Genomic DNA, 9,324 nt, shown 5'->3' with positions numbered 1-9,324 from the left:
AGAAACTTAACCTATATATTTACAGGAACTACTTTCAGTTCTTGTAAGCTTGTAATTAGACCAAGCCGCTTTGTTTGGCTAGTGCCTTTATGTAAGTCATACTCTCCTTTTGCTCAACCTGCTGCTCTGCTGTTGTAAGCCAGCAGGGCATTCGAACATGTGAACCATGCACACAGAAGACATCAATAGCAAGCACTGGACAGCAGCTGTTTTGAAGGAGAAAAGACTGGCTTCTAAAAGTTTCTGTGACCTATTAATGTTGTTTTATTTAGTTTTTATTTCTTGGCAATTGTTTCCAGGTGAAGAAATAAAAATATTCTGAAAAATAAACAAGGAGCCATTGCAGGTGCTGTGGTGGAAAACAAAGCTCTATGTTCTGACTTTTTGTTTTGTTTTGTTTTGTACTTATGGTGTATCTTTATTAGAATAAAAGGAACATAGAGGGCAGTAGCTTTTGAGGAAGTGTAGACATTACCTGTTTCTTTTCAGAGCTTGTTTAAAGGGCATAGCCAGAGGTTTCAAAGAAATCAGTCAGCTGAGAAAGGGCATGGGGTGAATATTATAGGTCTCTGCCATTATTTCTGTTTATCCTGATTTTACTTACATGGAAATGAGAAAAAAAGAGAAGTTTGAGTGATCCCAAACAATTTCAGGCATGAGAAGGAGCAATTCAACCATACAGAGATTTTGATTAATTTAACCACCTCGATGTGAAGAACATGTTATAAAAACATAGACTTGTATTTCTCATCTTCTGCAATGTTAGGGCATATACTAATACTATTTTGATTTATGAAAAATCTCATTCATTTTCCTATGTGTTATCATTAGTTTTAAGACCTAGAATTTTACAGTCCAAAAATATTTCCATCCAGACATAACATTACAATGTATTACACTGTCTGGTGAATCAGGCCAAACTTTATGAAAGTAACAAATCTCAAGGATCCTACTTCTGCAGCTGTTTTATAGCTCAGATGGATTCTTTTTTATTATTGTGTACCTGTAAAATAACATGTTGTATATCTAGGGATGTTAACACTCTTCAAACTTGTCCTCAGAGCACCATGAGATATTGCCTTACCTTTCCCTCCTCACCTACACTAGGGGTTCTTAAAAGCAACCTTAGTTAAGTGCTGAACCCAGACTGGAAGGCATAGCTGACAATTTTTTCCCAAAGGGCAATATGTGTCTTTGACAAAGCAATCAGTAAACCTGGGGCATTGTTGGCATTGTTCTTCTATTTTTTCAAACATCTGTGGACTCCTTTCGCTTACAATTTCATGTAATTTAAATTTTTATATATTTTATAAAACACCTAGGGCCCAATACCATTCCTTTAAAAACACCTCAGTGATTTATTTAGGAGGTAGATGCCTTCCTTGATAGTGTAAAGAATCATAAATATAATTTTGATCTGAAGAAATATCCACTTTGTCATCTCATATAAGCCAAAGGTGGAATTCATAAGAAATATATGTAGATAAATGAATTATAATTCGGTGCAAAACATATTTCTCAATACTACTTTCCTCAAATTTGTCTCTGAGCATGTCTGTATTATACTGAGTTATACCAATCTAATAAAAATATTTTGGAACGGCTCTTGTGCTAGTGAACCAGGAGCAGCGTGTTTGTATTAGGTTCATTTGCTAAATGTAAAATCTATCTAGCAAAGTTTAGAAATTCTTTGGATAATAATTGAGCTAGGGTTTGTGTTAACCTTATCTTTTAACATGGGGGAGATATAAAACTGGTCCCAAATTTAGTTTCATATTTTCAATAAAGCTCAAACTTTGTTACTGACTTTACATTACTCTTTGTAAGGTAATTCACACCTGTGTGAAGTGATTGTCACCACTCCTTTTAATCCCACTTTGGACAAGTGCATAATAGATCAAGGCACTACAGGAATTGGTTGATGATATTCTGGAATCCTGAAGATAAAAAAGAAAGGTGTGACCTTTTTCTCTTTATCACAGTAACAGGTATGTTTGACCATGTTTTTTTTTGTTTTTCATGAAAGAAAAAAGTTTTGGGTGCCTTCAGTTTACAGTGAACTAACTTGAAATGAAGGAAAAATAATACAGACCTTGCACTGTCCGAGGAATTAGGGGAAAAATATGAAATTATGTTATGTCTTCAATGTGTAAAGTACAAGTCCTTGGCCTAAAACCTAAAATAAATCACAAATTATATTCTATTGAAAACTACAAGTGAATCTTCTGCTTCAAGCACAAATGAAATTCTTTCTTTTTTTCAAAATAAAATCTTGTGCTGGTCCATATGAATTAACACCACATTGCCCAGAAGAAAATTTTACCCCTCAAGCAACTGAGGATTAGGAAAAGAATAACTACTGCAAATCACCTTAAGGCCTAAGATCACATAAAAGAATAATAGCACTTGACTTTGTGTTTTCTATTGAGGAAAGACAATAATTTTGAAAAACACCCAGGCTCTACTGAGAAGTGTTACCAAATCACTGTAACATGTTTTCCAGTCCTGGATGTACCAAACACACCAAAAATACTTACACAAGTAAAGCAGCTCCTCTTCCCCAGTTTAGTGGACAGGTTAACAACAGGAAATCTTCAGACTCATATTCCCTGCAAAATGGTTTCCTTCATTGCTCCGCTAGGTATGCCATCTCCCAGAGATTTGTTTCATTTTTCATGAAAAGTAAAATCCACTCTCTGGTAGTCTGCTAAACATTCATCGGTGTACCACACATGAAGTAATGAAACGATTCTCTGAAGGAGTATTTCTCTCAACAGGAGTAAACGGCATGACAATGAAACCCAAAGCAAACATATTTATACTTTAACCTTGTCAGATTTCAGACCATATTAATAGAAGTGACACTGTTCTGAGAGTTACAGGTCACATTTCATATTAGGAATGTCTTTTATTTATTTATTTATTTATTTATTTATTTTTTCCCCATGATATGAAGATATTTTTTCCATGATATATTTTTTATGATATGAAGTATCATACTCTGCTCCTGGTAACCACCTTATCTCTTAGTATGCATCAGAAGATGAATACAACAAAATTGAGGATATTTGGCAAACAGAAAGGTTTCTCCCAACTTAAGAGTAACAACCTGTGAGCGTGATTCATACTTCCTGAAAGTATGCTGTCAAATTGTGAGAGACCTTTTCATTTCACAACTGATTATGCAGGTGGAGGAGTGCTTGCAAATTCTCCTTAAGAATCCAGCCGCAGCTTTTACAAGAGTTTGGTCACCAAAATGCTTCACAACTGAGGAAAAATCAGTCTTCAGAATAATTCCACTTAGTATCAAGGACTCAAGGCATAAGGATTGAAAGACATGGCCTCAAGTTACACCAGGGGAGTTTCAGGTTGGAAACTAGGATACATTTCTTCTCAGAAGGAGCAGTCAGGCATTGAAACAGGTTGCCCAGGGAGGTGGTGGAGTCACCGTCCTGGGGGTGTTCAAAGAAAGTTTGGACATGGTGCTTAGGGACACGGTTTAGTGGGTGACATTGTCAGTAGGGTTGGACCAGATGACCTTAAAGGTCTTTTCCAACCTTGATGATTCTATGATTCTATATACCACTGGGAGAGTAAGGCAGGTGCTCTTCAGTGGGCTGGTCAGAGAAGAGACATAATATGAGTCCTCTGTTTTAGGGTCCTCTGCTTTGGGGTTTCTGTTGACTACAGAATCAGGTCTACGCTATTATCTTCCTCTTTTGGTAGGTCCAGGTAGTTCAGTGTTAATGAATGCTTCTGTGTCATTGGATGTCTGTGTCCAGTGTTGCAGGGTGTTTTGTGTGAGAAGAGGCCAGGGCCTGTCTTGTGCTTGACACAGACAGTTCCAGCCAGCTGCAAGGCCCCACCACAGCAAACAGCTGAGCTTATCAGTCAAGCTGGATGGTCCTCTGTTAATAAGTAGTTAAGAAAGGACAAAAATGTTGGAGACAAAAAAAAAAAAAAAAAAAAAAAGGTAGGAGACACAACCTTATGGACACCAAGGTCAGAAAAGAAAAGGAGAGGGGAGGTGTTCCAGGCATCAAAGCATAGATTTCCCTACAGCCCAGTGGAAAGAATCACACTGAAGCACATATCCACACTGCAGCCCACGAAGGACCCCATGCCAGAGGAGGTGGACATTTCCTGAGGGAACTGAAGACCACAGAGCCCATAGTGGAGCAGGTTTATTCTGAAGGACTGCATCCCATGAGAAGGACTTATGCAGTGGGGGGATACTGTGAGGAAAAAGGAACAGCAGAGCAGAGTTCTTACAGACTGATAACCACCATTTCCCTATTTCCCTGCACCCTTTCCCCATTCTCCTGAGCCACTTGGACTGTGGGAGGTAAAGAATTTGAGAATAGAGTGTAACTTAGCCTGGGAAAAAGCCTGGGAAGGCGTTTTAGTTTTTGTATTTATTTCTTGTCAAAATCCATTCTAATTAGCTTTTCCATCTTTTTTTTCTCCCCCTGTACTGTTGAGAAGAGGGAGTAGGAGAGAAGCTGGGTGGGCAGCTGGCAGCTGTCCAAGGTCAACCCATAGCTAATAACTGTAGCTTCTGCAAATTTTAGTATTATTTTTCTTGTTTCAGCATGATGGTATTTAAAAGCCTGGACTAATACCAGTTAAAAAGACTATAATAACAAAATTCTTAATAAAAATATAAGTAAAGAGAGGAATTCATCAGACCTTGCCATTCCTCTAGCTCAGACCAACCCCTTCAACCAAATTTCCGGGAGGTGAAAATCTATTTTTAAAAAGAGATATAGTATGTATGAGTATGTAGGATTCATGAGTATGAGGATTCACTTAACAATTATAGGTCTTTTTTTCTTTTTTTTTAATTTCAGTAACTTGCATCAAAAGATATTGTTGTCTGTCCTGTCCAGAGGCTATACTTTTTTTTTTTTTTTTTTTTTGGTAATTATTTAATGTGTTTAATCTAAATTGGGATTAATATTATGCATCCATAATTCTCAAGGTCTTTCATTAACTTTCTTCTTGACAAATTTTTTAAGCTAGATTACTTTCTCTCGAAAACAGAGGTTGGACTCGATGATCTTGAGGTCTCTTCCAACCTAGAAATTCTGTGTGATTCTGTGAACTTTGATTTTTGATACTGCTGAAACCTGTCACAGCAGCTTATTGCTGTATTACTTAGACACAGTGAACTCCATGGTCTAGACTCCTGTTTAAGACACAAATTGGAAGCAGGAAGAAACAATTTGTCAAAGCTGTATGCTAAACTATTGATTGCTGAATCTGTACTGTATAGTGATTTTACTATTGCACTGAAATGTATAACGGAACTTAAATACTATTCAGGTCTTACATGAAGATATATTTCAATCATAAGAAGAGGACAATTTCTTAACTCTTTTATAGACTTTTTTTTTTTAATAGTCTCTCATTCACTTTTGCTGTTTTTGACAATTGCATCTATAACACAAAGAAAAAGCAGAAAAGGCTTTGCAAGAGTATGACTGAAGAAAAGTGACTAAAACTTTACCAAGAGAAGTTGTTGAAGATGCTGAACATTAATCTGTAGAATACTAAAGGAAGGCTTTGATACAGTGAGGAATAACCTGCCATGTTGATTTTGCCACACAGTTGTGCTGAGAACTAAGTAGAGAAATACTGAAGATTGTACAAAGTTGAGTCCCATGGTTTCCTGTGCCAAAAGAAAAACAAACAAACAAACAAACAAAAAACTCCCCTGTGGTGTAGCCTCTGTGGAGAATGCTGCGTGGAGTTATAATTCAGTGGAGTTATAATGCAGTGGAATTATAATGGTTTTGTTTAAACAGTGTGATGATGTATAAACACTTTCCTGATGATGATGCCTAAACACTTTCTTGATTCTTTTGTGGTATGACATGGCTAGAAAGGAGGAAATTACATTAATGATAAGAAGGAAGATGTTAAAACATCTTTTTGGTACTGTTTCAAGTTGATACATACATTCCAACGTATAAATAAAAATACAGTTTAATAATTTAATGTATTTTTTTATTATTATAATGCAATCAGCAGTGACTTTTAACATATCTTGTACATGAACTGAACTGAACTGACTGTAGATCAAGAGAACGTCCAGATCAGGAGCTAGGTCTTAGATGCCTTAGTGACTTAGATGTTTTACTGCTTAGTTTCACGTGTTTTAGTTGTTTTAGAAAACCATGAGTTTTAACTAAAACTAACTAAAGCTTCACTTACAGAAATTTTAATTAAATTTGTAAAAATGTAGCACTCTATGCTACAACGTGGCCTTGGCTAGGCTGTTAATGATGCAGAAAAAGAAACCTCAGCCAGATTGAAATATACAGTCTATATCTGTTCCTTCCACAAATATTCAGATTTCTGTGTCAAACTTTCACAGTTTTGGAAAAAAAAAAAAGAAAAAAAAAAAAAAGAAAAAAAAAAAAAAGGATGACCACTCTATTTTGTACAGAATTCCCTTTTTTGCTTTATCCTTATGCAATGAGCACTAGATTAGATGTCTCAATAGATTTTTTGGATTACTTTCCAAGAACTGTTTTGATGATGTTACATGATGGCATGTTTAAAGTCTTCCCTATGAGTTTCATAAAATTCCCATGAAATTCTGAGTGTCCCTGAGTTACTTTACAACAAAAATGAGAGAAAATAGTACCAAAAATCTGTTTACTTGGGTGAGGTAAATCAGTACATTCAGTGAAACAGTGAGAAAAAATCTCTATAGATATACAGCATCTAAAGACATTTGAATCCATATTTTTACCTCTGCTTACAAGCATTACAGATCTTTTAGTAGCAATGAAGACCTATAGGGGAAATGTTTTTTTCAAGGACATATGCTAAACATACATCATTTCAAATGATCTTCCAAACAATTTACCAACCAAGAATTATTCAAATAAATTATCTGAATAATAATTTCAAATACTGAATAAATTAGAGAAAAATCATAGTCACTTCATAGAAAAATCATGCATGGAAGAGAATAAAATTTGCCAGATAAATAGCTAACTGTGAATTAATTGTTCAGCTCAAGGCCTAAGTAATATTTAAGCCCTGTAACCAGACTCCTGAACAATGCAGTTAAAAACAGCAACATTTGCATCAAATGCAACTCAACATCTTTCTCACTTGAAGCTAGAAATAAGTTCTATTTCTTGAGTGCTTACAAAAAACACATTTTGGGAAACCTATAGGTTATTGAGCTCATCCAAACTCTATTCTATTGCTGTGTTCTTTTTGCCTCAAGACACTATTTAATTAATCTTGAATTATCTTATTTGGGATATGGCAGTCATTTCCTCCAGGTTCATTTTCCCTAATTTTATTTCTGTCCCCTTATCCTGAACCACAGGTAGTGAGTGGAAAATAGCACCTTGAGTTAAAATCATTGTTAGTGTTAAAGATTTTACATGCAATTAAATCTTTTCTTAATATCTCATTCGACATTCAGTATTGTTCTAATTTGCTAATTTGATCTTTTACCTTCTTTTTCTTATTTAAACTTATTCTTTTTTTTTTCTTTTTTTTTTTTTTTTTTCTTTTTTTTTTTCTTCTCATTTTTCATATATTTATTTTCTCTCTGAGCCAGGTTTCATGCAGTTTTCCAAAGAAATATAATTTAGAGGTAGGAAGATATAAGAGTTAGGAGGCAAAAGACCAGACTCCTCTGTAACATTAAATGGCTGGAAGTGTATGTGCTCTTAATAATCCAACCCCCAAAATGAACAACTAATAAAGTGTTTAGTTAGGTCATATACAAAACTTTTCTCATTTATGGTAAGGTCTAAAATGTTTTGGTATGTGCCTTCACACTTTTTCCCCAACTATATAAACTAGGAATTAATTCCTAGCTCGTGAAGTTCAAACACAAGCCCAGTTGCCAAACTTGTGTTATCTCTGTGCTGGACCACCTCAGGTTCATCTGCCTCATCTTCCTGCTACACAAAGAGCTGGGTGGAGACTGTAATAATGTAAGTTACTCTAAACTCTATCAAGCTATCAGTCAGATATAGTTGGATTTATGAGCTTGGTTTCAGTGTCTGAATTGACATTAGATTAAAGAGAAACTAATGGCAGTTCGGCAGTTCAGAGTGAAAAACACCAGAAATCTAGGAACACCCATAGGTCTGAAGGGAAAAGGAAGAGAGAAGGAGGTGACATGGATTCTGATGCACAAAGATGGAACAAGGAACTGAAGCTGGGGAGGGACAAAATACTGACAGATATCAGAACTGACAGACTCAGCAGGTGTGAGCTGGAAGTCAAAAATACCATCCGAAAAATTTAGATTTATTCTGGTTGCGTTTGCAACTTAGAAAAACTTGCTAAGTGAACCATGCATGTTCATATAGTTTTGGTCAACCCCATCCCTTGATAAAGAATTTCATCTCTTCCTTTTACTCAGACAATTTGAAACTCATTTCATAGTGTAGTTAAACATATTTTTAACATATATTAAAATCCTATATGCTTCTTTCTTGCCAGAGAACAACACACCAACTCAATGTGAGCTATTAAGCTAAAGCAAAAGTTATCTTTCAATAATATAGCATGAAAGAAGCAGAAGCATAGACTTGTTCATGTTGAAAGGGACCTTAGGATATCTCTTGTACAACTGCCTGCTTTAAGCTCTGAGGTCAGACCAGGCAGTTCAGGGTTGTATCTGACTGGGTCTAGAAAACCTCCAGGGATGCAGAGAGATTAGACAACCTCCCTGGGCTGCCTGCTTGTCTTCAGAATTTTTGGCAGAGCCAAGATACTTCTCTTCTCCAGGCTAAACAAGCCCAGCTCCCTATTCCTCTCTTCAAAAGGAAGAAGAGAACTCCTGACCATCATGGAGGTCATCTGCTGAACTGTCTAATCACTTCCTTTGACATTTTGGTTATGCTTTCATTACCATGTTACTGAAAGAAAAAAAAATAATAATACAGGTATTGAGAGGCTTTGATGATGCAAGACACACATACTTCACATGCTGCTTTCCCAAGTGTTTTTAATAAAACAGAGATACATTTGTGATGTAAGTGCAAAGTTCTTTACTGTTGTATGTTGTAATGGAGGAAATGATTATATGGTACACTGGCATTGCAGTGTGAGAAATTCAGTACTAAACCTTTTCCCAACATCAGTTGACAAGTATTTTTTCCAAAAGTCTGAAATAGCAAGATGTATTCCTTATAATGGTTTATATACATATAAAAAATGTTAATTTACCTTTCACAGTTACACAATTAAATGCTTTTTTTTTTTTTTTTTTTTTTCCTATACAAGCATTTACAGATAATGTTGCCATGGCATTCTCTATTTTTAGAACTGGGAATATTA

Source organism: Anas platyrhynchos, chromosome 1, assembly GCF_047663525.1.
Source record: "Anas platyrhynchos isolate ZD024472 breed Pekin duck chromosome 1, IASCAAS_PekinDuck_T2T, whole genome shotgun sequence".
NCBI classification, from domain to species: domain Eukaryota; kingdom Metazoa; phylum Chordata; class Aves; order Anseriformes; family Anatidae; genus Anas; species Anas platyrhynchos.
This window is presented reverse-complemented; position numbering follows the sequence as displayed.